This window comes from Caretta caretta, chromosome 2, assembly GCF_965140235.1.
Source record: "Caretta caretta isolate rCarCar2 chromosome 2, rCarCar1.hap1, whole genome shotgun sequence".
Lineage (NCBI taxonomy): Eukaryota > Metazoa > Chordata > Testudines > Cheloniidae > Caretta > Caretta caretta.
The window spans coordinates 238,329,116-238,356,318 of record NC_134207.1 but is presented as its reverse complement, the minus strand read 5'-3'; the positions used below and the strand labels follow the sequence as shown (position 1 = coordinate 238,356,318).

The 27,203-nt window shown below is 43.9% G+C and overlaps 1 protein-coding gene across 9 annotated transcripts in view; it reads left to right on the top strand.

The window, feature by feature from the left end:
* Positions 1 to 1,559: 1,559 nt before the first annotated feature.
* Positions 1,560 to 27,203, top strand: part of MPP7 (MAGUK p55 scaffold protein 7) — a 338,962-nt gene continuing 313,318 nt past the window's right edge. For 3 of the 9 annotated variants that reach the window (XM_075125946.1, XM_075125945.1, XM_075125944.1), the window contains exons 1-2: positions 1,563 to 1,740; positions 8,534 to 8,601. The gene's annotated coding sequence lies outside the window, so the exon portion shown is untranslated. Of the gene's footprint in view, positions 1,741 to 8,533; positions 8,602 to 27,203 lie in introns of all 9 variants that reach the window. The other 6 variants (XM_075125943.1, XM_075125948.1, XR_012667271.1 and 3 more) reach the window with 5 other exon arrangements.

Genomic DNA, 27,203 nt, shown 5'->3' with positions numbered 1-27,203 from the left:
TGTGGCCCCACAAAGTCATGAGATCTCCTCATCAACCTCCAACCTCTAGCCAAGTTGGCCATCCACCATACCAGGAGGATGCTAGATGGGCAGGAGCCTCTGTGACCGTGGGGCCTATTTCTGCTTCTCCCTGAGCTCACACATCTGGGCAGAGTTCCTCTGGACCATGTCCCATGGCTCCCTGGGTGCCTTCGAGGAGCAGTAGGTGTTGTTCGGGGCTCCCTGCTTTTGACCCTATGACATCACTCCTGACCCTGTTTTATCATTTGTTACCCCCAAATTCATTTGAGAGTTCCTCTTAGGCTGGGGGACCTTTAGATGAAGGGAGGCTTGCGCCCATCCATCCCCAGCTCCTCCAAACAAAACAAACAAAAACCAGGCAGTTTTTCTGCCCATCTCTCAGCTTTCAGTCCCAGTTCCTAGGGAGCCAGCTACCTAGCCCTACCTCTGTCTTGCTACTCCTGATCCTATGCAGCCTCCACTCTGAGCCTAGTCCCCTCCCACCTCAGAATATTACTCCTTTTCCTACATACCAATGATTCTAGATCCCTTTAATGGCTGGATTTTGACCTGGGTAGTAGAGTGCCCTCCACTGGCTAGAGGAGTGGTTCTCAACCGATTTACCGTTGTGGGCCACATAGGCAGCTCTCTATGTGTTATGAAGGCCACATCCACACAATATACATACTATCTGTATGGCTCTGCAGATATCATATGGGTTGCAGCTGTGGGCTGATCGGGCCACAAGCAACTCCCAGGTTGAGAACCACTAGGCTAGAGCTTTCCCTCCAGCTCAGCTAAGGTGGAGGGAAAGTACCCTGGAATGAGCCAGCACCTTATGTATGTGTTTAGCCAATCTTTTTTCCATAAATTAGAAGCCCTTGGAAAAAAACATTGTGCAAAGCTCCCCCTCAGCTTCAGAGAATAATTAAATTGTAAAAGTGCTGGTTAAATGTGAAATATGGCTGGTTGTAAATAGCTTCTTAGACTAGAAGCGCAGTTAAGGGTGGCTATAAGTACTGAGAACAAGGAGCTGCAGGAAGAAGTAAATATGAATCTCCTACTATCCAGTTACAAAATAAAATCTGACAACCTTGATAAAAGAAACACCAACTGACACAATCTCATGACGGTTTACAGCTTTAATTTTACAAGGCCAAGAGATGAGAGCCCAGAGACTGAGAAATAATGAGCAGCACTTAGTGCCCCGCTTGATGTTCCCGGGCACAATCAGCAGCAGAGAAGTTGAGGCTTCCCCAGAGTAAGGTTCAGCAAAGCCTGCTCCCGAGTTGGGGCAAACCGCCCCCGTGGCCTCTCCCCTCCTGTAGCCACTGGCACTGATCCCACGTTCTCGGACGCTGCTTTCCACCTGGCGTCCTGTGGCCGCAGGTAGGCGGGATAGAGTGAGTCCGGGCAGCCAATCGGAGCATCTCTTTGGTTTACCTTTCCCAGCCAATGAAATGGCTGGCTTTGGTAGGCGGGGCAGGAGCCTGCTCGCGCCATTCCGCGGCCAATCAGGAAGTAGCTTTCCCTGGCAGTTACGGGGCTGGTCGCTCTTCCAACCCCCCGCCCGTTCCCCGCCCCTGAGGGGAGGAGGCCCTGTCCGGCTCAGCCCCCAGGCGTTCGAGGCGAGGCGCGGCGCGGCGAGGCGGACGGGACGGTAGCTGGGTGGGGTGGGATTTTCAGCTAGAGGAAGCTGGAGCCGCGTCTCTCGCGGAGGCCTCGCTGTGCTCAGGGCAGGTGAGAGCCGGAGGCCGAGCCCCGCCGGCCGCTGGGCGCTGCCCTGGTTGTTGGGCTGGGGGAGTGACGGCGGGAGGGGCTGCGAATGTGGCGCTGGCAAAGGGACTGAGACCCCGGCAAAGGGTCTGGGGATGCGAGTGGGGGCTCCCTGCGCGCGCCCCCAACAAATCGGGTCAGGTGGGGGAGGGGGCAGGTGCGTGTGTGGGGACGGGGCGGGGAGGCTGCTCCGGGGATGTCCTGGGGCTGGTGGGGGCTCGCGACCGGGGATGCCCGGAGGGGGTCTGTGGGGGCCCCTGGGCCGGATGCCCTGGGAAGAAGAGCGCTGTCGAGGGGCCGGGGATGTCTTGGGAAGGGGGTCTGTGCAAGGCTGGTGTGTCTGAGCTGTTTCATGACGACTTCAGAGTTGACCAAGCTTGTTAGACGTTGGTTTTAATTGTTTGCCCTTATGCCCGGAGCTCTCTGAGCCGGGATCCCTGGGTGGTGGGAAAGTAAGAGTGTCACCTGACTGAGGAGTTGGGGTGTGCAGAGAAGGAGGCTGCCCCTGCATAGGCTTTACATAAGTGGCAGTCAAGGCTGGGGTGCTTTTACGCAACAGACTGGTACTGGTGTATGGGAGGCAATCTGTCGTCAAATCTGGATTTTATTTTTGCTGGTGGATGAATGGGAGGAGTGAATCGTCTCAGTGTGGGCTGGTGGGAGGAGATAGGAGGGACGAGCAACAGGCCCACTTGTCAGGTTGTTTGCACGTTAGGGCGAGGAAGCATCCTTTGATTCCTGATTAGCTGCCCATTAAATTAGTATTTCCAGACAGATACAAAAGACTTGTTTGTCAGGAAGCAGATTCCAAGATGTCACCAGTAATTCAACATCAGTTCGTTGACATGAGAAGGCAGATGTTACAAGGAAATGCTCCTGTTAGTGTTGAGTAGATTGAATTTTTGTTAGCACAAAGATTAAATGCTGTTCTACACAACAAAGCTCATTTTATTTTATACAATCTCACTTTCTTTTTATGAAAGCTTGTTTATCTTTTATTTCAAATGATACTTTATATTTTAGAGTGCCATAATATGGGGAGATGGTTGTAATTTTAATACAGCACTAATCTTTGTGCATAAATATAATCATACCTAGCTCTTATATCTCAGGTTTTCATCCATAGACCTCAAAGTGCTTTACGCAGGAGATCAGTGTCATTTCCCCCATTCTACAGATGGGGAAACTTAAGATACTGGGAGGTGAAGTGAGTTACCCAAGCTAACCCAGCAGGCCAGTGGTAGTGTCAGGAATAGAGCCCAGGTCTCCTGAGTTCCAGTCCAGTGCTTTCTCCACTAGATTGCATTGCCTCTCCATGGTGTATGAACTATAAATTTAACTTGATGGGTCAACATGTAAGGGGAGAAGTTCCTTTAATTATGTATAGTGCTGCAGCCATTTCTTGTTTTAAAATGTAAGGCACCACTGGGAATAGTTAAGGAGAATTAATTTATAAGAAGTAATGGATGTGAATAAATCAGTGAGTGACATCAGACTACATAGCTAAACTCAGGAGACCTATTAACTTAAATTTATAGGTCACTGGTACCATGAGGTATTTTCTGTGAATTGCTTAAAAATAACTTACTTCACTTCTGTGAAACAAACTCCTTACGGATAAAATATGTGGACATTAATAAAACAAACAGCAGGCAAGTCTTAACGGAGTTTATAAATAAGATTATTCACTCGTTCAACTGTGTGCAAAGAACACAAATTGTGTTTACTGTGAGTTGGAAAGGGTGGCGGGCAGACCCAACTTTAATTTTCTATGTTCTCTCTCCTGAAAACATAATTCCACCTTTATTTTAGTTTATAGTCATAACAAAGCATCTCCCTACATTTCCAGGCTACTCTTAGGTCAAGCCACAGACTTCTTTAATAGTTCATTTCCTCACTATTTATTCTAAAATGTTTGGGGAAACTTGAACAGCAATAAGTAAGTATTTTTCTGTCTGGAAAACTTACCACCTTGGACACATCTACTGACTTCACCATATTCTGATAATAGAGAAAATCAAATATTTTACAAGCCCATTTAAAAATAAAACCCCTTTCCTCAATAAGAAGGTTTTTTTTCAAGTCTCTAAATGCATGTAATCTGCTTGGTGGTCATCTTAAATTTACATTTTTTTAATCCAATTTGCACTTAAATATTTTAATAGTTGATTAAAATCTATTGGAACACTTCACTAAACTCTTAATTACTTTGCTCATTTTGTAGTACAGTATTTAACAAATAGAACAACAGTTCTTAGCTCAACTGCTCAAAGTTTTAAATGTCATTAGTGAGATTTGTGGTTTTATCTTCTAACCTGGTTATCTTGGTAAATGAAGGTACTCCTATCAGAAGGATTTACTTACTGATATAGTAGCAGGTTGAACAGGTATGTTTGCTGGCTATGTGTAGAAATTGTCACTTTTAAACTAAATACAGTAGTTAGAATTTTTGGAGTTCATGCAATATAAAGTCATCTGCAATGTTGCTTTTTGTGCATTGTTTTTTATCTGTTGCTTGTTGTATTTGTAGAAGTATTTAGTCATAAATGAAATCTTGTCTGAAATAAAGTAACATTTGCTTGTTTTGTTGGCTCAAATTGTCAGGACATAATCTCCCATTTTACTGTACTTGGGAATTAATTTTAGCATAAGCTAAATGATCCTAGTAGGATTGTGCAAAGCCTGCCTTCATTCAGAATGGTTAACTATACCGTGTTTGTAGTCTCCAGAAGTTGTCTTATAGCAATACTTGATTTAAGGCTCGTCACTTTAAGTTTTAATAAAAGAGTTGGTTTATATTGTTCTTGACATTTCAGTTAAAACTTTTACTCTGATTTAAGGTTTCCTGGTTGTGTTCATAAGACAAACATTGTAGCACTGATGTGGAGTTGAGAATGAAATTGACTAATCAATCTGATCAGAATGAAAATATGTAAACCGCCAATACAGAGAAAAGTAAACTAGATTTGTTTTAGATTTGAGTCCACAGTGAACATGAGTGTTCCTTTTTAAAATAAAAGTTTGCTTCATATGTACAGGTATAGATGGAAAAAATAAAGCACTCTAGGGCATAATGCTAATTCTGGAAACTAGTCTTCATACTATTCAAGTGTCAAACTTAGGTAATTGGTATTTCAGAAGGGCACAGTGTAGAAACCCGTACTTTGGAATATGAAAACAAGGGCAATAAAGTACATACATTTTAAAACTTTTTTGCATTTCTAGCAGGTCTTAAAAAATTTACAGAACCCTGGCTATACTGGAGAATATGTCCAGTAGCTAGAGGCCATTATGAAAGCTGCAACTCCTCCTCAGCATTGTGCTTGTAAAAACCAGCACACTCCTCTTTCCTGAGTGCCTGGGGGAGGGTGCTGTCACTGGAATCTGCTGAGATACCTATCTCTTCTCTTGACCCTGGCAATTCAGGAGTTGTTTCAGTTTTAGACAATATCTTTTCATGTGCTTAATCTCTCCCTCCTTTTCGGCTCCCTCCCCACTTGTCTGAAAAACACCCAATGCCCTGTGCCCCCAGAGTCAGTGACTGGCCTGTGAGGAGGAGGGAGCAGCTGGGAACTGTGGGCTCAAAAGGAGCCCCTATAATTCAGGGAGAGGGCAGCCTTCCTCTGCACAAGGCTCGCTGTAGAACAGACCTTTGGAAGTATAGCAGGTACTGTTATAATTTGTTCGGAGCAGTTTGTATTTGTTTTATTGGAGTATTTTTTTCTTTTATTTGAAAGTTGCTTCAGTGAATTCATTGTGGGATTTTATGTCAGTGGCTGCAGCCAGGCACATTCTGTGCAGCAGCCATGCAAACTTGTACTGGCACAGCAGCAAGAACTTATTCCTGTGTCCTGACCTGCAGTACATGTGCTGTTCCTGCCCTATGCCTCTTAAAAAGAGATTGCTGTGTAAATGACTGGTCTCTGGCTTGGTCGAGGGAGGTCAGATAGTAGTTGCATTCAGTAGAGGAGATTTTTTGGGGTGAGTGCTTGTTGTGAGAAGAGCTGCTGCTGCTTCAGCAGAGTTCAGGATCTCAACAGGACAGGTATCTCCAGCTGTGGAACATCTCTCTTGCATGTTTATGAGCCAGACCAGGTGAGAGCCCATAGGTGCTGAAACTAGAGGTGTGGGGGGTGCTGCTGCACCCTCTGGCTTATAATGGAAATCACTTCATACAGGGTTTACAGTTTGGCTCTCAACACCCCTACTGTAAAAATTGTTCCAGCACCCCTGTGAGAGCCAGAGCAGGTTGAACAGTTATCTTAGGAGCTCTGCAGGTATCAGAACATGGGATTGGTTTTGGTGAAGATTAGCAGCTTCTCAGGCTGGCACCACTTCCTATAAATTATCTCCAAACACCTGTTTTTAACTCACTGTGCCTTGGTTGCACTAGCTATCTCAGGACTCTTTCCTCACTTCCCCAGTTGCTACTCTAGCTCTTCGAAGTGTAGTTTTCAGATCCCCTCTTCTTCCCATGTGGAGCAGAAAAGCTTGGTGCCACAAAACTTCTCTATTCCTAGAAGCAGGGTTTATTTGCTGTGCTAACCTAATTTGGTCTTTCCTATACTAGAGAATTTTGGTGTTGCATTCACTACCACATGAAATACTTTGTATGTCAAGACTGCTTACAGTGTACATAGATGTTCATATTGCTGTTGATTCGGCATTTCCTTGGAGCAAGGCTAGGCACTGTTGCCTTTCATTGACCCTGCATCGTTGCAGTACCAGTACAGACAGACAACCAACACTGGTATAAGAGCTGTATCAATACAATTAGGCTTTCCAATGCAATGCTCCTGCCAGCCCAGAACGTTAGCTTGGTCACCGTTCAAATTGGGCGCATGCAGTTCTGAGAGTAGTTGAGGTTATTCTGTGGCTTCAGCTCTGTCCATTTCTTTCTCCATTGCTGCTCTAAGTTGCTTCACGTCCAGAGCAGCATAGGAGGATGCAAGAATAGAATTAAAAATAAGGCCTTATTTAGAACTTAAAAAAAATTCCCCTAAGGGATTAATCTGGAAAACAATGAACAAAAATCAAAGGCCAGATGCATGGCCACATACAAGCAAGCCCTCCTCCCTCATATGTGTTTGCATGTCTTCACTAGCAACGTTAAAGTGCTGCCACGGCAGCACTTTAATGTGGCTATGTAGTCGTGGCGTAGCGCTGGGAGACCGCTCTCCCAGTGCTATAAAAAACCCACCTCCACGAGCTGGTGCACTGTTGACACTGACATTTTACAACGCTGAAACTTGCAGTGCTCAGGGGTGTGTTTTTTCACACCCCAGAGTGAGAAAGTTGCAACGCTGTAAAGTGCCAGTATAGAGAAACCCCAAGGGTTTCCACAGCAGTTCATCTCCCTCATCAGCATTTCCCATGCTCTTTATATCTTAAAAAGAGAACATAGAATAAGAACATAGAATAAGTTCACTCGCTAAGAGGTACAGAAAAGCTGCTTTGGTGCTCTCCAAGTAGATCCACTTCACACTTCATTATCCACTTGTCCTATCCCTCTAGCCCTTGAGAAGAGATACATCGTGCAGGGTCCACATTGCATAGCATTTTTTGTTTTGGTTTTTGTTTTGAAAGGTGGGTGAGAGAGAGGGAGACTGGCTTGGACACTTAGGAACAGTGTGAACTCCTTTTGGGCCTGGATCCTCCCATCTTTGGATCCTAGGGAGATGGAAAACATTAGCTTATTGCTTTTACTTTGCATCTCAGTAATTTGAAAGAATAGCAAAATTAAAATGAAAAGATAAATCAAGCTTATTGCTTTTTTGGCACTGGTAATTAAGGTGTTCAGCATAATAAGGGGATCCATTGTCTGAGTCACTCTGGCAACTGATCAAGGGGAAGCTTCTGATTCTCCATCTCATTTGTTAGGTCTATTTCCTGCTCCTCATGGTGCATGAGCTAGTGCTGGATAGAATTGCTTGAAGCATCCATTGGAACAAACATTATGTGAATGGGTATAAAAGTACATTGTGTAATAGACACTATGAAGTAATGCACAGTGCTATGCTTTCAGGACATGCTACTTATGGATGGGCATTTCAGCTCTTTTATGCCAAATGTATAACAGTTTCTGGACAACTGTAAGTGCACTATACTAATTCTAGTGTTTTCAAAATTATCCCCTGACTTTCCACAAGTGGAGCATGGAGTTACCTGCATTTGGCAGGGGATTGAGCAGTTGTACAAGTGAAAAATGAAGTGTCCTAGAGGATTTATTTGCAATACAAATCTTTCCAAGTGGAGGAAGGCTTTCACATGAGAAATTTCTAGTCAAGATTTATATCTTACTATGTGTGCTAGTGTTAAAAGCAAGCATATGACATCTTGTGGATGTTTTGACTATATGCCTGTCTTGAGTGATTTCACTGAGAAGCCGCTGGACCTCATTTCAGTGTTCAGTTAGCTGATGTGTAGTTATGCATTTAACCAGAGTGATGACATTTACAGTCTTATGGGACAAAATTGGGCCTGGGTGGTTTTTAGATACATTTAAAATCTAGGCAATTTAAAGAGTCTCTCCAGGAAACAAGAGTTTCCCTAAGTTTTCATACTTTTTTGAGAAGAGGAAAATCATCCTTTTATTTTCCGACGCTTAAAAAAGCATGGTTTAAATAACATGAAATAGAGCTCTGTAGGTTATCTATTGGTATGAAAAGAAAAAAAAAAATGTGTTTAGCGAGTACTATCAACTCTCTGGGTAGGACAGATGTCACAATAGTATTGGGCTTTTCTCTGTTTGTTTCAGGCTCAGAAGATTGACTCTTGTGCGTATTCCCCCTTGGTGGCATCATCAATCCATCCTGAATGCTGAGAGTAAGTCAATCTTCCAGATAGAATGATTACTTGATAGGTACTTCCTGAACCATTGCTTTCTGATAACACAGGATTGGATTCAAATTTCTTTATTTCTATTGTAAGGCTGTAAACATAACAGTATGGATTAGTATTGTCCACTGTTTTAATTGCCTTAAACCGGGGGCTGGCAAACTTTTTGGCCTGAGGGCCGCATCGGGTTTCGGAAATTGTATGGAGGGCTGGTTAGGGGAGGCTGTGCCTCCCCAAACAGCCAGGTGTGGCCTGGCCCCTGCCCTCTATCTGCCCCACTTCTCACCCCTTGATTCCCCCCCCAGGACCCCTGCCTCATCTACCTCCCCCCCGCTCCCTGTCCCCTGACTGCCCCCCACCGCCCCATCCAACCCCTCCTCCTTTCTGACTCCTCCCCCCACCCCCCGGGACCCCTGACCATTCCAACCACCCCTTTTCCCTGTCCCCTGACTACCCCTGGAACCCCTGCCACTGACTGCCCCCTGCTGCCCCATCCACCCCCCCTTCCTTCCTGACTGCCCCCCTGGAACCACTGCCCCCATTCAACCCCCCTGTTGCCTGCCCTCTGACCACCCCGACCCCTGTCCACACTCCCAGTCCCCTGACCACCACCCCGAACTCCCCTGCCCTCTATCCACACCCGCCCCCTTACTCCCTGCCCACAGCCCCTTACCGCGCTGCCTGGAGCACCGGTGGCTGGCGGTGCTACAGCCGCGCCGCCTGGCTGGAGCCAGCCACTCCGCACAGAGCACTGGATCAGGCTGGGCTGTGCAGTTGTGCTGCCCCAGGAGCTCGCAGCTGCGCTGCTCAGAGCATTGCACTGGTGGTGCAGTGAGCTGAGGCTGCGCGGGAGGGGGAAGAGTAGGGGAGGGGCTGGGGGCTTGCCTCCCGGGCCAGGAGCTCAGGGGCTGGGCAGGAGGGTCCCGTGTGCCGGATGTGGCCCACGGTCCGTAGTTTGCCCATCTCTGTCTTAAACATTTGTTTAAAGTGTCACAAGTGCTTTATCTCATGAGTTAGGATGCAGTCCCTGACTTGTTAAGGTCATTGTAGAACATGTATAGTTGGGGACACTCCCATTTTTATGGTACAGAGTTTCCTCAGAAAAGGAAATATCAACTATATCAACATCAGCAATATATCCTATTGCAGTCTGCCATCATTATACTAATAATAAAAACGGTAGTATGAAAATATTTATTACAGTGCCGGTCCCTACAGAATTGTTTCAGAACTATTTGTGTCTTCAGATTTGCCAGTGTGTCAATTCAGTTTTATCTAAAGAGATTGCAGAAGTTTACCTGCATTTCATAATAAACCGTTTTCTGTACTGATCTCCACTTCTAAAACTGGAGTCATTCCAAACTGAATGGAGTAGTTCCATGTGGAACTCAAACACACAGAACTACTGTTTAATAAGTTATATTATTCATACAGCATTATTATATAGTCCACAGGTGGCCAAACCATGGCTTGTGAGCCACATGCGGCTCTTTTAAAGTTAAATTGTGGCTCCCTGCCCATTCTCTGCCTACCAGACTGTGGGAGCAGTACTTGTGTCTTCTGCACTGCAACGGTGTGATGAGGCTAGGGGCTTCTGCTATTGATGAGTGTTGCCTGCTGGGTGGGCACAAGTTAAAGGTTGTGCCCCCCCCTCCCCACCCACAACCTGAGTCATGATCCCCCTCCCAAATTACCCGTAGCAGCCACTCCTTGAGGCCCTTAGCTCTACAAGGAGAGGCAGTGGAAAACACCTGGGAGTTGAAGGGAGGGGGTGGCTGCTTTAGGCCTGTGGGGAGAGGCACCAGGAAAAGCAGCAGCTTTCTTTGCAGCTCCCAGCTGTTTGCCATTGCCTCTCCCCATGGCCAGCCATAGTTCCGAGCTTTCTGGCTCCAGCAGCTGCTGTGCAGGGATGGGGCCAGCAAAGCCTGGGAAAAATCAGGGGAGGCACACACCTGCAATCTCTGGCTTCTGCCCAGTGTGTTGGAGAGTCTCGGGGCTTCAGCCCCACAGGGTGTGCCTGCCAGGGCTTGGGGCTTCAGCAGGAACGGGCTGAAGCCCCAAGCCCTGGCAGGCACATCCCAACTCTGAAACTACTGAAGATGTGGCTCAGAGGGTCATACGTTTGACGTCACCCCTGTTGTATATCATGAATAATACCTAAAAGAAAACAGACTTAACACTTTGCTAGTTATATACTAAATACAGCAGATTATAAATATTATGCAGCTTTCACATGCACAAATGAGAAACAGCAATTTACAAAATAGTATTAAACTGCAGACACACAGATAATAAAACATTGCTCTTTTCATCACTTTGTCTTTATTTTGTATAGTGACTTAGTGGCAAAATAGAGTTGGCCACGCCTGTCAAGACAAATTTAGTGCTCTGGTACATCATGTTTGCTGGTACCCCACTCCATCCTGTTTCACCCTCGGGTATGCTTTATTGCAGATGGGTTCAATAATATAGTTATCCAAGACAGAAACTTTCACTAAAACTATATTCTTGAAATATGGACTCAGTTGTAAAAAGATAATGAAGCTGTGTTTAATTGTCAGTTCCATAGGTTAGGAAAAATGCATAACTAGATCTGACAATTCCCCCTTTTCCCTAATAGATCAGTCTATTCCCATCAATTCAGCCCCCTGTCAATTCTGCCAGTATAGCCTCACCTCTGCTCCTGGGATTCTTCACACCCCCAGAGGCAGAGGTTGGAGCTCCACAGGGGTCTCCAGCCCACTCTCCCCCTCTCAGGCTTAGGGTGGCAGCTTGAACTGCTCCTCCACCCCACCCCACTTCCTTTTACCAATCACCACATGCTGCAGGGAGGGAGAGGTGAGGAAGAGGGAGCAGAGGAGTTGTCCCTGCACACAGGCTGGGAGAAGGGAGTGGATATCCCCTGAGCTGTATGGCTCTTTCTGCTCGCTCCCTCCTCTCCCACTCCCATTCTGCAAGAATAGGGGAGGGAGAGGACAGAGCGCACTCTCCTGGTTCCTGCAGCAGCTGTGATTGGTAACCACAGTTTGGAAACTGGTGCCTAGATATAGGCAAATTTCCTTGATGCTGGTGACACTGTGCTGAATTTTGCTTACCCTCAGACCATCAAATATGAAGTGTGTATACAAGTCAGGCACAGAAAAAAAGAAAGGGAAAGTAGAGAAAAACTGCGGAACAAGAAGAGGGAAAAGAACTCTAGAATATTTTGGATGGAAACCAGGGCATGATGAAGGAGAGAAAGATGATGGTAATTCTTTGAAATCTGTATCTGCAGGAGGAGGAAGAACATTTAGAGGATAAGGATGAACATGAATCACTTAATTTTTCTGTTAAGAACCTTCTTTCACGTGCAGTGCCTATAAAACATGGTGACATAAACAGATATGTGCTTCATATCTGCACAAGAAAAATCCACCCAGAAAGGGATACCTAAGGAAAACAGTTTCCCTGTGTGCTTCTTTCCTATAGCTTTTCAAATGGAGAAAAAATTGAACTGGATAGCAGTGATGTAGCATGCTGTTTATTGCATTCCATATTGACATTTCCCCAGGATGCAGCAACTCGGGGTGTTCTTTCTACCTTAGTCCCGCTAAGTGGGTGGACTGCAGATCAGCGCTGCATGGGTGGCTGGTGTAATAGACCAGGGGAGGTAAGCCTCCCTTGGTGCAGCCACCGCCAACCTGCCACCGAATGCCTGGGCCATGGTGGCCCTGCTTGTGCTCCATCTCTTTCCCTTCCTTGCTCCACCCCTTCCCCAAGGCCCCCGCCACTGCCTCGTGAGTCCCTTCTCACTCCTGTCCTCCACTCTATCCCTCCTCTGTGCTGCTCCCCACCTCCCTCCTCTCCTTCCCACAAGACCCCACTGCTCATTGCAACCTCACTGCCCCTGTGAGTGGGGTGGAAGAGAAGGACATGGCGGGCGGGGCTGGGGCCCAGTAGAGGTGGAAGGTGGGCAGGGCTGCAGGTGGAAGAGGCAGGACAGGGAGCTGGCCTACCTGAGGGGAAGCTTCATCCACCTACCGTGCACAGCTGTGTAAACAAAACCTGACCACAAAAAAAAAAGCACTGCACATATAATATAGTGTGTGAAATGGATGAATACAAGAAGAAGATTAAAAGATGATAAAACTATCCACTCACTACTGAAGACAAATTTTGCGAATGAAAAAGAAAAGTGGAAGGAAACTCTCTGAAACACATTTTAGATGTTTTATTTCTTGAAGAATGAAAAGGAGTACTTGTAGCACCTTAGAGACTAACCAATTTATTTGAGCATGAGCTTTCGTGAGCTACAGCTCACTTCATCAGATGTATACCGTGGAAACTGCAGCAGACTTTATATACACACAGAGATCATGAAACAATACCTCCTCCCACCCCACTGTCCTGCTGGTAATAGCTTATCTAAAGTGATCATCAGGTGGGCCATTTCCAGCACAAATCTAGGTTTTCTCACCCTCTCCCCCCCACACACAAATTCACTCTCCTGCTGGTGCTAGCCCATCCAAAGTGACAACTCTTTACATAATCAAGTCGGGCTATTTCCTGCATAAATCCAGGTTTTCTCACATCCCCCCCACCCCCATACACACACAAACTCACTCTCCTGCTGGTAATAGCTGTCATTCTTGAAGAATGAGCATTAGCTTTCTGTTGCTTGAGTGGCAAGCTGGGTGATGAATCCAATGGCACTTTCTTGGATGTTACTGTGGTGTTAGCCAGGAATGACTGGATTTTGGGTGATCATGCTGACGATGTGAAAAAGACACAGGCGCAACATTACCTGAGCCAAAATTAATTTATTCAAGAATGCACAGGGCAGTGTGTGAAAACAGTCTGAGGTGAAGCTGAAGAGGCCAACTACTTTTCAGTAATTTCTGATGCATCCAGACACCTCGCACAAGGAACACACACTGTTGATCAGATAAATTCATCAAATACCTACTGTTATTCAGGAACGCTTTTTTGTGCTTCAGAGACTTACCAAGAAGACTGCTGAGGAAATAGCAGAAATGATTCACAACACCATGGTGAATATGGATTAGATTTCAAACTGTTCTAGTCAAGTTTATGATGGTGCTGTGCCAATATGGCAGGAAAGGCCTCTGGAGGTCAGGCAATACTTCAACAGAATCCTCGGGCATGTTTTTCTCCACATGGATTGAATACTTTGAACTTGGTTTGTGCTGATTCAGCTGAGTCATCAATTGATTGTATCGCATTCTTTGGATACCTTCAGCCATTGCACAGTATTTTCAGCACATGTCTGATAGCAATGGGAAAGTCTTGATTCATTCCACTGAATGTCAGTTAGGCAGTGGTCTGGGTGTATTGATTGTCTGCGTTCTTTTGCCAAGAACCTGAAAGGCTTACAGATGGCATTGAATGAGTTGTCTGAATTAAGCCTGACTGCCAAAACCAGAAGTGATATTGCTGGACTGGTAATATACATATAGTTAACTTTTGATGTTCTATTTTCCTCAGTTTGGCTGAAAATTCTAATCACCATCAATGAATGGAATTTGGTCCTTCAGCATGGAGATGCTATGCTTGATGTTGAAAGAGACAGCACTGAGGACTTCTCGCTGAACTGGCACAATTGTGAGAGAAATGGAATGAAATTTATGATGAACGTGTTCACGTTGCAGCAAAACTTTGGTATTGATTCTCCAGGGGCAACACACCCATCCAAAAACAAAGGTGATAGTGCAGGTAACCAAGACAAGCCTGTAAAGGACACTTTTCTGGGAGCGTATTTTCTTTTACATTGTAGTCTCTGTTGTAGGTGGCCTCAAAAAATGGTTCACTCCACTCATAATGTATCTGTCAAAACCTTGAATTTTCATGGATTTTCCTTGAAAAAGTTGAAGTTACCCTCCATGCCTTTCATCATTCTGAATCTTTATTGCACTATCTCTGGTGATATAAAAGAGGAATTGGTGTTTTGCAAACACGTTCACAAAGAAGGCATTGGCCCAAAAATACTGTTGCCATTTCACTTACTAAATAAACTGCATGAAATCTCTCTGAAATCTCTGCCCCAACCTGATTGTTGCACTTCACCTATTTTGCTGTATACCAGGCTCTGGAGCCAGCATATAAGATCTTTTAGTGTGCTCAAATGTGTGGAGAACTGCCATCGTGCAACTATGGGTCAGTCAAGAGTTAATGGCCTAGCAGCTCTTGCAAAGTGGTCTGGAAGATTGGTCAGTTTCAATGATATTCATTCATTTGCTAAGAAAAAGGCAAGAAAAGCACCATTATAAGTTGAAAATATTTAAATAAATCATACAGAAACTTATCTTTCTAGCTTCTTTACTGCATTTTTATTACAACCTGACAATGTTTTCTTTGCTTATATTTAGTTTGTACTTCAGTCTTGAATTCATCGTCTCTTTGCTTGTATTCATCAGTCAAATTTATTTCTGGAGATACGAATACTTTATTCACACAGACTTCACAGGCTTTTCGAGAGCCCCCTGAGCTTGCTGCCGTGGTACAGTTGTCCCCCCCATCTCCCCTACTTGTCAGCCCTGGAGGTGGCTCAATATCACAAAAAAGGAAAACTGTCTTAAATTGCTTCTCTTGGGTGTTCACTGAAGAAAGAGATGAACATTTTTTCTAATTAATTTTTAAATATGCATACAATTTTAAAGTCTGTCATGCTCTTTTGAATTGCTTTGGTTTGTTGCACAGATGTTCTCTGTTTTACATCACTGCATCCGATGAAGTGAGCTGTAGCTCACGGAAGCTTATGCTCAAATAATATAGTATGCATCCGATGAAGTGAGCTGTAGCTCACAAAAGCTTTTGCTCAAATAAATTTGTCTCTGTGGTGCCACAAGTACTCTTTTTCTTTTCATGGTTTTGTTCCTACCTGATGGCTCATCAAATTTGATGGTCTGGTGGGTAGGTCTTCCCAATACACACCCAGTTGTAATAGTTACATAGTCCATAATCCTAATTTTAGATACAGAAATATACGTTTCAGAGTAACAGCCGTGTTAGTCTGTATTCGCAAAAAGAAAAGGAGTACTTGTGGCACCTTAGAGACTAACCAATTTATTTGAGCATGAGCTTTCGTGAGCTACAGCTCACTTCATCGGATGCATACCGTGGAAACTGCATACAAATTGGATAATCATATTCAGTAAATCATAACCTTTCCAATGATACATTACAAGACCCATCTTGCATAAAGTATATCTCAGTAATGTCATATTCATATCATAAGCATATTTCCATAAAGAATATGGAGTGAAATGTCAGATGCCATTTCAGATTTTTGGCATTTCAGTTCATTTTTTAATCATGGTTAGCAACAAAAGAAATTCTGGTAGCTATAGTCCAGTCGCCAGATGGAAGTTGAAGGATACTCTGCTTCCTGGCTTGCCTGCAGGTAAATTTAGCCATTTTTCCTGTTCATAATTTGTCTAAGAACAAACCAGGGTTCCTATAGCCTTCTTTATTTGTCACTATCCATATAATTTGTGGAAACATAGATGGATTTGCAAGAAACTGGTTGAATATTGTTTGCTTTTAATGACTTTTACATGCATATTATGTTTACTTACAAAAGAAAATAGAAACTAGAAACAGAGGTAAAACACCTGGTAGCATTTAGCCCAGAATCAAAGCTTCAGTTCCTGGAGTGATCTCTTCGTAACAGTCAGACTTGTCACTTGAGGTGACCCAAGAAGTACTTTTGTCACAGCCAGTCAAAACCATGTTCTTTCTTCAAGCATCACTTACAAGATGAAGTGAATTGGGGATGCAACATGTCAGCGTATAGCACAGGAATAAAGCTTTGTTTCAGGGAGTGACATGTCCCAACTATTTCAGAACATGGGATGGTCATGGGGATGTCATTTGGAATGTTCTGAGAAGTATTTTGTCATGTAGAGCCAGACAAAGGCTAGCTTTTTTAATTGAATAATTATTAATATAAGTTGTTATATATAATAGACTAATATTGGTTATATTTTTTTAAAAAGGTGATTTAAAATTTTTTTTGGCCTTTGGATAAGGAATTGTGGACTATGAATAAAGAACTGTGAATAAGGAACCAATTTCAGTCTTATGACTGGAACCTCTGCAGGGATTTAACCTCAAAAATACACAGTCATTTGGAATTGCAAGGCCTCCTGTAAGTGCCCCAAATGATGTAGATGCCATGGCTAGAGAAGAACCCCCACAGAGTACCAAGGAGTGCTCCATAACAACCTCCAAAATTTATAAGTTTCAGAGTAGCAGCCGTGTTAGTCTGTATTGGCAAAAAGAACAGGAGTACTTGTGGAACCTTAGAGACTAACAAATTTATTAGAGCATAAGCTTTCATGGGCTACAGCCCACTTCATTGGATGCATAGAATAGAACAGAACATATAGTAAGAAGATTATATATATATACACATACAGATAAGTTGGAAGTTGCCATATGAACTGTGAGAGGCTAATGAGTTAAGATGAGCTATTATCAGCAGGAGGAAAAAAAAGTTTTTTTGTTGTAAAATAGCGACTTTCATGTCTGTAATCGCGTGACCAGAGAGATTGAAGTGTTCTCCGACTGGTTTATGAATGTTATAATTCTTGACATCTGATTTGTGTCCATTTATTCTTTTACGTAGAGACTGTCCAGTTTGACCAATGTACATGGCAGAGGGGCATTGAACCTATCCTTGCAATAAAGCCCGTTGCCAACTGTGCCAACATATCTATTTAGGGGACACCATCACAGGGCCTAATAACATCAGCCACACTATCAGAGGCTCGTTCACCTGCACATCCACCAATGTGATATATGCCATCATGTGCCAGCAGTGCCCCTCTGCCATGTACATTGGTCAAACTGGACAGTCTCTACGTAAAAGAATAAATGGACACAAATCAGATGTCAAGAATTATAACATTCATAAACCAGTCAGAGAACACTTCAATCTCTCTGGTCACGCGATTACAGACATGAAAGTTGCGATATTACAACAAAAAAACTAGAAATCCAGACTCCAGCGAGAAACTGCTGAATTGGAATTCATTTGCAAATTGGATACAATTAACTTAGGCTTGAATAGAGACTGGAAGTGGCTAAGTCATTATGCAAGGTAACCTATTTCCCCTTGTTTTTTCCTAACACCACCCCCCCCCCCCCCACCAGACGTTCTTGTTAAACCCTGGATTTGTGCTGGAAAGGCCCAACTTGATTATCATACACATTGTAAGGAGAGTGGTCACTTTAGATAAGCTATTAGCAGCAGGAGAATGGGGTGGGAGGAGGTATTTTTTCATGCTTTGTGTGTATAATAAAAAGATCTTCTACACTTTCCACAGTATGCATCCGATGAAGTGAGCTGTAGCTCACGAAAGCTTATGCTCAGATAAATTGGTTAGTCTCTAAGGTGCCACAAGTACTCCTTTTCTTTTTGAGAGGTTGAAGTGTTCTTCTGGTTTTTGAATGTTATGATTCCAGATGTCAGATTTGTGTCCTTTTATTCTTTTGCACAGACACTTAGAGACTGTCCGGTTTGGCCAATGTACATGGCAGAGGGGCACTGCTGGCATATATCACATTGGTAGATGTACAGGTGAACGAGCCCCTGATGGCGTGGCTAATGTGATTAGGTCCTGTGATGGTGTCACTTGAATAAATATGTGGACAGAGTTGTCATCGGGCTTTGTTGCAAGGATAGGTTCCTGGGTTAGTGTTTTTATTGTTTGGTATGTGGTTGCTGGAGAGTATTTGCTTTGGGCTGGGGGGCTCTCTGTAAGTGAGGACTGGTCTGTCTCCCAAGATCTGTGAGAGTGAGGGATCATTTTTCAGGATAGGTTGTAAAAATCTTTCATGATGCTCTAGAGAGGTTTTAGTTGGGGGCTGAAGGTGACAGCTAGTGGTGTTCTGTTCTATTTGTTGTGCCTGTCCTGTATTAGGTGACTTCTGGGTACTCTTCTGGCTCTGTCAATCTGTTTCTTCACTTCAGCAGGTGGGTATTGTAGTTTTAAGAACGCTTGATAGAGATCTTATAGGTGTTTGTCTCTGTCTGAGGGGTTGGAGCAAATGCGGTTTATCTTAGAGCTTGGCAGTAGACAATGGATCGTGTGGTGTGGTCTGGATGAAAGCTGGAGGCATGTAGGTAGGCATAGTGGTCGGTAGGTTTCCAGTATAGGGTGGTGGTTATGTGACTATTGCTTATTAGCACAGTAGTGTCCAGGAAATGGACCGTTTGTGTGGATTGGTCTAGGCTGAGGTTGATGGTGGGATGGAAATTGTTGAAATCATGGTGAAATTCCTCAAGGGCTTCTTTTCCGTGGGTCCAGATGATGATGTCCTCAAGGTAGCGCAAGTAGAGTAGGGGCATTAGGGGACGAGAGCTAAGGAAGCGTTGTTCTAAGTCATACTGTGGGACCATGCGGGTACCCATAGCAGTGCCGCTGACTTGAAGGTATATATTGTCCCCAAATGTGAAATAGTTGTGGGTGAGGACAAAGTCACAAAGTTCAGCCACCAGGTTTACCGGGACATTATCGGGGATACTGTTCCTGACGGCTTGTAGTCCATCTTTGTGTGGAATGTTGGTGTAGAGGGCTTCTACATCCATAGTGGCCAGGAGTGTGTTTTCTGGAAGATCACCGATGGATTGTAGTTTCCTCAGGAAGTCAGTGGTGTCTCGAAGATAGCTGGGAGTGCTGGTAGCATAGGGCCTGAGGAGAGAGTCCACATAGCCAGACAGTCCTGCTGTCAGGGTGCCAATGCCTGAGATGATGGGGTGTCTATGGTTCCCAGGTTTATGAATCTTGGGAAGCAGATAGAATACCCCTGGTTGGTTCTAGGCATGTGTCTGCACAGATCTGTTCCTGTGCTTTTTCAGGTAGTTTCTTGAGCAGATGGTGTAGTTTCTTTTGGTAATCCTCAGTGGGATCAGAGGATAATGGCCTGTAGAATGTGGAGTTCGAGAGCAGCCGAGCAGCCTCTTGTTCATATTCCAAATTATTCATGATGACGAGAGCACCTCCTTTGTCAGCCTTTTTGATTATGATGTCAGAGTTGTTTCTGAGGCTGTTGATGGTGTTGTGGTCAGCACAACTGAGGTTATGGGGCAAGTGATGCTGCTTTTCCACAATTTCAGCCTGTGCATGTCAACGGAAGCAATCTATGTAGAAGTCCAGTCTGTTGTTTCGACCTTCAGGCGGAGTCCATGCACAATCCTTCTTTTTGTAGTGTTGGTAGGAAGGATTCTGTGGGTGGTGTGTTGGAAATATTCTTTGAATCGGAGACATCAAAAGTCAAAGGATTCTAGGTCACCACAGACGTCAAAAGGATTCTAGGTCACCACAGAACTGTATTATGTTCGTGGGCCTGGAGGGTCAAAAGGAGAGGCCTCAAGATAGGACAGACTCTTCTGCTGGGCTAAGAGTATAGCTGGAAAGATTAACAATATTGTTGGGTGGGTTAAGGGAACCATTGCTGTGGCCCCTTGTGGCATGTAGCAGTTTAGATACTTTAGTGTCCCTTTTCCTTTGTAGAGAAGCAAAGTTTGTGTTGTAAATGGCTTGTCTAGTTTTTGTAAAATCTATCCATGAGGAAGTTTGTGTGGAAGGTTGTTTTTTTATGAGAGTATCCGGTTTTGAGAGCTCATTCTTAATCTTTCCCTGTTTGCTGTATAGGATGTTGATCAGGTGGTTTTGCAGTTTCTGTGATATGTCATTATGCAAGGCACTGAATTTAGCCGTAAGGAATGGAAATCCATCAACTTCATGAAAAAACTCTTACAGATACAGACAGACATCTTCCTTTCCAAATGCAAACAGATGGACATCAGACCAAAAGGACTAAAGGTAAAAAATCCATTACAATCTACATATCACACAGACTATGGTGAGAGATTGTGCCACACACTCTCAAAGAAACTGTGAAACCACATGATCAACATCCCATACAGCAAACTGGGAAAGGTTTCTATACATATATTTTTAGAAATCTAGCCCCTCACTCTTGAGAACTTTGATGGTAAGTCTACACCAGGATAAAAAACCCACTGCTGGCCCAGGTCAGCTGACTCTCAGGCTTGCAGGGCTGAAAAATTGCTGTGTAGATGTTTGTGCTTGGGCTGGAGCCCAAGCTCTCGGACCCTGTGAGGATGGAGCTTGGGCTTCAGCTCGAGGCTGAATGTCTACACAGCAATTTTTAGTCTCTCAGCCTGAGCCTCATGAGCCCAAATCAGATGACCCAGGCCAGCGTTTATCCCTGTGTAAACATACCGTGAGATACAGAAGCATTCTCTGGTGTGGACCTTTCAGTTGAAGGCTGAAAAGAGGACTTCAGCAACTAATATCTTTGAGTACTCATTTGCCTGTGTCAGTGCATTACAGCAATACATGATGGGCTGTCAATTCATCTATCACCAAATAGTGTACTTTGTGAATCTTGAGTTTCTAAACGTTTAGAATAAAGAGGAAAAAAATAAGCTGGCTAACAATTTAATGAAAATCATCAGTCCTCAACTGAGTGACTTACCATATGAATAACTTAAGTAACACTATTTGAAAGTTGGGAAAGACCTATTTAGTCAGACAGCTACCTTTGAAATCCAAGTTGGCCTTTGGTCAGTCACTTTAACTAGATCTTACAAATGTTAAAACTAAAATGTAAGTAACTGCGATACATTTTCAGGTCTAATTTTAGTGAAGACTAATCACAATTCTTTGTCAGAATGACAGAAACTTAAGCAATTTCTATGATGAAACTAACTCTTCATTGTAAAGGTTAGGAGGTGGGGCATTCCAACCCAATCTAAAATACCTATTTAAAAAAAAATCAGTAAAGATCTGTGCCTGTGGTTCTTAAAGTAGGTTTGCAAATCACTTATGGTCCTGAGACTTGCCTGGTCACATGATGCTGGCTTTGTTCCCAGCTGCCTCTATAGCTCAGGCTCTTTTAGAGGCGTGGAGGCCCCTGTCTGCAGTTTTACTGGGGGAAGAGGAGTCTTGTAGCTGAGTGAAAACAATCCATTTGAACTTTCATGTGCCACATCTTCAACCGCAGGGAGAAATATATTTTGGGACAATTTACAAGGACTTTAAGGGAGATGGAGTTCCAATTTTTTTTTCTTGTTAACTTTACAAATATTTTTGTGGCTCGGCGTATATCCAATACAGAGTCATGGAGAAACTTCATTTCTCCAAGAGACCCTAACAGATAAAAGTGCCCTTCATAGATTTTTGTGGTGGGGCACGTAGCTATAGCTCTGAAGGGTGTTGCTGGAGAGATTTATGGGTATAGATTTGCCATCCTAGTGAAGAGGGCTTTAAACTATATTCAAAGGGCGAAGGTGAAAAAAGCCTACAGAAAAGCATTAAAATAGGCTACCTTAACAGAAGGTTAGATGTGGAGGGGTGAGGAGGAACATGAAAAATTACAATAGGGTAATAGGAGCAGCAAGAGGGAAATCAGCTCAACATCTTAGATGTCTATGCAGAAATGTTACAGGGATAACAAGAAAAATTGGTATTTGTACATAAACTAAATTATGACTTAATTGGAGTCATAGAGATGTGGTGGGATAAGTCTCATGATTGGAACATTGGTATAGACTGTTACAGCTTGTTCAGGAAGGACAGTGGAGGAAGTAACCAGGGGGATAGCCATTTTAGACTTAATTCTGACCCAAAGGGAAGAATTGATAGCAAATCTCCAGGTGGAAGACAATTTGGGCTAAAATGATAAGTTTCATGATCCTAAGAAAAGAAAGGACTGAGAGCGCCGAAATAAGGACAATGGACTTCAAAAAAGCAGACTTTTACAAACTCAGAGAAATGGTAGGTAAGGTCCCATGGGAAGAAAATCTAAGGAAAAAAGGAGTTCCATACAGCGGCAGTTTCTCAAGGAGACAGTCTTAAACACACTAGTGTAAATTATCCCAAAGTGAAGGAATGATAAGAAAAATAGTAAGAGGCCAATATGGCTCCATCAGGAGCTCCTTAATGACCTGAAAATTAAAACCATATCCTACAAAAAATGGAAATGTGGACGATTGCTAAAGAAGGAGGACAGAAGAGTAGCACAAGCATTTAGGGACAAAATCAGGGTAAGGCACAAAACGAGTTACTCTGAGCAAAGGCAATGAGGTTTTTGAAATACATTAGGAGCAAGAGAGAGATAAAGAAAAGGTTAGGTCCTGTACTCACCAGGTAAGAAGAGCTAATAATGAATGACACCAAGAATGCTGAAGTGGTTAGTGCCTGTTTTGCTTCAGTCTTCACTAAAAAGGTAAAGTGTGATCACATGCTGAACACAATTAACATTTAGTGAGGGGGAAGGAACACAAGCTAAAATAAGAAAAGAAATTTTAAAGAATATTCAGATAAATTAAATGTGTTCAAGTCCTCCGGACCTTACAAAATTCATCCTAGGATACTTAGGGAACTACCTGAAGCAATTCTGGAACTGTTAGCAGTTATTTTTGAGAAATCCTGGAGGATGTGTGAGGTCCCGGAGGACTGGAGAAGCGCAAAACTAGTACCTATCTTTAAGAAGGGGAACAGGGAGGAGTAAGTGAATTATAGATCAGTCAGCGTAACTTCGATACCTGGAAAGACACTGGAACAAATTATTAAACAATCAGTTTCTAAGCAAGGAAAGGATAATGGGGTTATAAGAAATACCCAGCATGGATTTTGTCAAGAAAAAATCATGCCAAACCAAACTAACTTCCATCTTTGACAAGCTTACTGGCCTTGTGGGTGGGAGAAGCAGTAGACGTGAGATACCTTTTTTTTTTGTTTGTTTGTTTGTTTTAAATAAGGCTTTTGGCATGGTCCAACAAGTAGTCTCATAAGCAAACTGGGGAAATGTGGTCTATATAAACTTCTGTTAGGTGTGTGTATAACTGTTTGAAAGACTGTAGTCAGAGTAGTTATCAATGGTTTGCTGTCAAGTTAGAAGGCCGTATCCAGTGGGATCAGTCCTGGGTGCAATACTGTGCAATATTTTCATTAATTACTTGGATAATGGAGTGGAGAGTGTGTTTGTTTATAAAATTGGCAGATGCCACCAAGCTGGGAAGAGTTGCAAGCACTTAGAAGGACAGGATTATAATTCAAAATGACCTTGACAAATTGGAGGAGTGGTTTGAAGTCCACAAGATGATTCTAAGATGAAATTCAATAAAGACAAGTACAAAATACTACACTTAAGAAAGAATAATCAAATAAGTGGCTAGGTGGAAGTACCTCTGAAAAGGATCTGGGGATTATAGTGGATCACAAATTTAATGTGAGTCAACAATGTGATGCAGTTGTGGAAAAGGCTAATATAATTCTAGGATGCCTTAGGAGTGTCATATGTAAGACACTGGATGTAATTATCTTACTGTACTCTAGCTGAGGCCTCTCCAGTGGAGCGTAGTGTGTCCAGTTCTGGGGGCCACACTTTAGGAAAGAAGTGGATAAACTGGAGAGAGTCCAGAGGAGAGCAACAAAAGTGCTAAAAGGTCCTGTGAGGAAAGGTTAAACTGGCATGTTAAGTCTTAGAAGAGGACCTGTTAAGTCTTTTAAATATGTTAAGGCAGGGGTGGCCAACCTGAGCCTGAGAAGGAGCCAGAACTTATCAATGTAAATTGCCAAAGAGCCACAGTAATACATCAGCAGCCCCCCATCAGCTCCCTCCCAACGCTCGCTGGGGCTGGGGCAAGGAAAGTGGAGTGGGCTGGAGCTGTGTCGCTCCGCTTCCCGCCGCCGGTGAGTGCGGAGGGAGTCCTTTCCCCAACCTCCCCGCACTCACCAGTGACGGGAAGCGGCACACCACAGCTGGGAGGTGGTGGAGTGCAGCGGGCTGGGGCCGCGTTGCTCCGCTTCCTGCTGCTGCCGGTGAGTGTCTGTCAGGGGGCGGGAGTGTCTGTTGGGGGCGGGGTGTGTGGATAGGGGTCGAGCAGTCAGGGGACAGGGAGCAGGGGGGTTGGATAGGGGGTGGGGTCCTGGGGTTGATTAGGGATGGGGGTCTCTGGAGGGGGCGGTCAGGGAACAAGGAATAGGGGGGACCAAAGCAAGTTTGATATAACGCGGTCTCTCCTATAATGCGGTGAGATTTTTTTTTTTTGGTCTCCCGAGGACCACGTTATATCAGGATAGAGGTGTAGTTCTAAAACTTATGTTTGAAATTGTATTCTTTTTATCTCTGCTCCAGGCTAACTTAGGTTTTGGCCTGAGACATGATCGCTTCTTTGAACCCCATCTGTGTACTTGCTGTTTAATGTAACAAAGAGGAAGAAAGATTCCCCGCCCAAGAAGCATACATTTTACATCTTATTTACTTTTGTGAAAGGTATTGGAGTGCATTGAATAACATATCTGGTAGCATGCAGATATTCTGTTCTCTGCTATAGGATAGTGTAGTAAAGTACAAAACTATACATAAAGATGGTAAATAAAATGCTGCATGTAGCGTTTGTCTGCAGTTTTCATTACTGACATCACACAGATCAGTTTTCTGTATGGTGTGGAAACTCAGCTAACGTTGGGGTCACTTCCTGATAAAAGAGAGATCAGCTTCATGAAATAAAAATAGGCCAAGAAATGCAAGTTAAATATGTAAGGTAATGTCATAGGCAGAGACAAACAATTGAAGACCTGGAGGTAAGGAGTTCAAATGACAACTTTCAATGTTGCAGTCTCTATCTGTTGGTAGATACTAAAGTGTCAAGACTAATAAGGAATCTCAAATAAAATGTACCCTCTTTCCTTTTGTGGAGGTGCTGGGAAGCTTTTGGAGTATCTCCTGTGAACAGACATTAATTTGCTTGTCTCTTGAGTGATCAGTATTCAAATATGTTAAGTGCATCTAAATCTCTGGAGATATACAAAGCTTTTACTTCGTAAAATTAAGGATTACTTTTGATCCCTAAACTTTAAAATGCATTGTATATGGATGCACGGCGTTTCAGGTTTCACTTTGAAAAAATAGATTGGGATGCCAAGCGTCAATGTTTTAAGATGATGCATTCCCACCCTGGTGCCCAGTCTCTCTCTCTCTCTCTCCCCTCCCGCGCCCCCCATCAGTAAGAAACTACAACTTGTGATTTCGCAACTGTAAATCCGGTCCTTCCTTTTAATATCAGAGATTCAAGGCACAGATTTTATTCCTATGCTGCAATATTTGTGTAATATTTAAATGTTTCTGTGGAAACCTTGGCATAAGATAATACTTAGTCCTGCCCTGAGTGCAGGGTACTGGACTAGATGACCTCTCAAGGTCCCTTCCAGTTCTATGATTCTATGTTATGGTAATGGGAGCCCAAGAGCATCTATATCAGTGGTTCTCAAACTGGGGGTCGGGACCCCTCAGGGGGTCGCAAGGTTATTACATGGGGGGGTCATGAGCTGTCAGCCTCCACCCCAAACCCCGCTTTGCCTCCAGCATTTATAATGGTGTTAAATATATTAAAAAGTGTTTTTAATTTATAATGGGGGTCGCATTCAGAGGCTTGCTACATGAAAGGGGTCACTAGTACAAAAGTTTGAGAACCACTGATCTATATAAATATCACTAAGTTGCTACATTATCTAGATCATCCCTGTCAGGTGTTTGTCCAACTTGCTCTAAAAAATCCCCAGTGATGGAGATTCCACAACCTCCTTAGGCAATTTATTCCAGTGCTTAACCACTCTGACAGGAAGTTTTTCCTAATGTCCAACCTAAAATGCCCTTGCTGCAATTTAAGCCCATTGCTTCTTGTCCTATCATCAGAGGTTAAGAAGAATAATTTTTCTCCCTCCTCCTTTTAACAACCTTTTATGTACTTGAAAACTGTTATCATGTCCCCTCTGTCTTCTCTTCTCCAGACTAACATCTGAGTGTCTCCCAAATATTTAAAATTAGAAACACAATAACACCCTTCCTTTCCAGCCTGTAGGAGACATAGCTTGACTAGTTTATTGGTTTGTGTATGTGACTGTGAGAGACCCTTTATGACACCTGGCAAAGAACATATCCAACACACTAGTATCAGATTTAGCCAAACAGCATCTTGTAAGATATCATTAGGGCCCTACCAAATTCATGGCCATGAAAAATGTGTCCCAGACCATGAAATCTGATATCCCCTGTGAAATCTGGCTATTGTAGGGGAGGGGCAGGGCTGGGGTACCCCAGGCAGGGGCTCCTACCATGGCTTAGGCTTCAGCTGCTAGTCCCGGCCCAGGCTGGGGAGGGACGGGTCTTCCTCTTCCCCTGCAGTGGCTGCTTTTGAGCTGGGCCAGACCCACCTCTGGGAACCTCCCCTGGCTGCAGGAAGCTTGCTGGCTGCCCCCCAATCTGGGCGGGAGGCTGCCGGGAAAACCCAGATGTATGGTAACCTACCCCTCATTCCCTGCGACTCTCACTTCTGAACTGCTGCTGATGGTAGTGCTGGCTTTAGAACCTGGCACCTGGCCAGTAACTGCTCTCCACCTTCTCAGCTCTGAAGGCAGCGCCACTGCCAGCAGAAGCAAGGGTGGCAATCGCATGGCCCTCCTACAGTAGCCTTGGGACCCCCACAGTTACAACACTGTGAAATTGCATTTGTAAACATCTGCAAGCATGAAATTGACTATTTTTAAAAATCC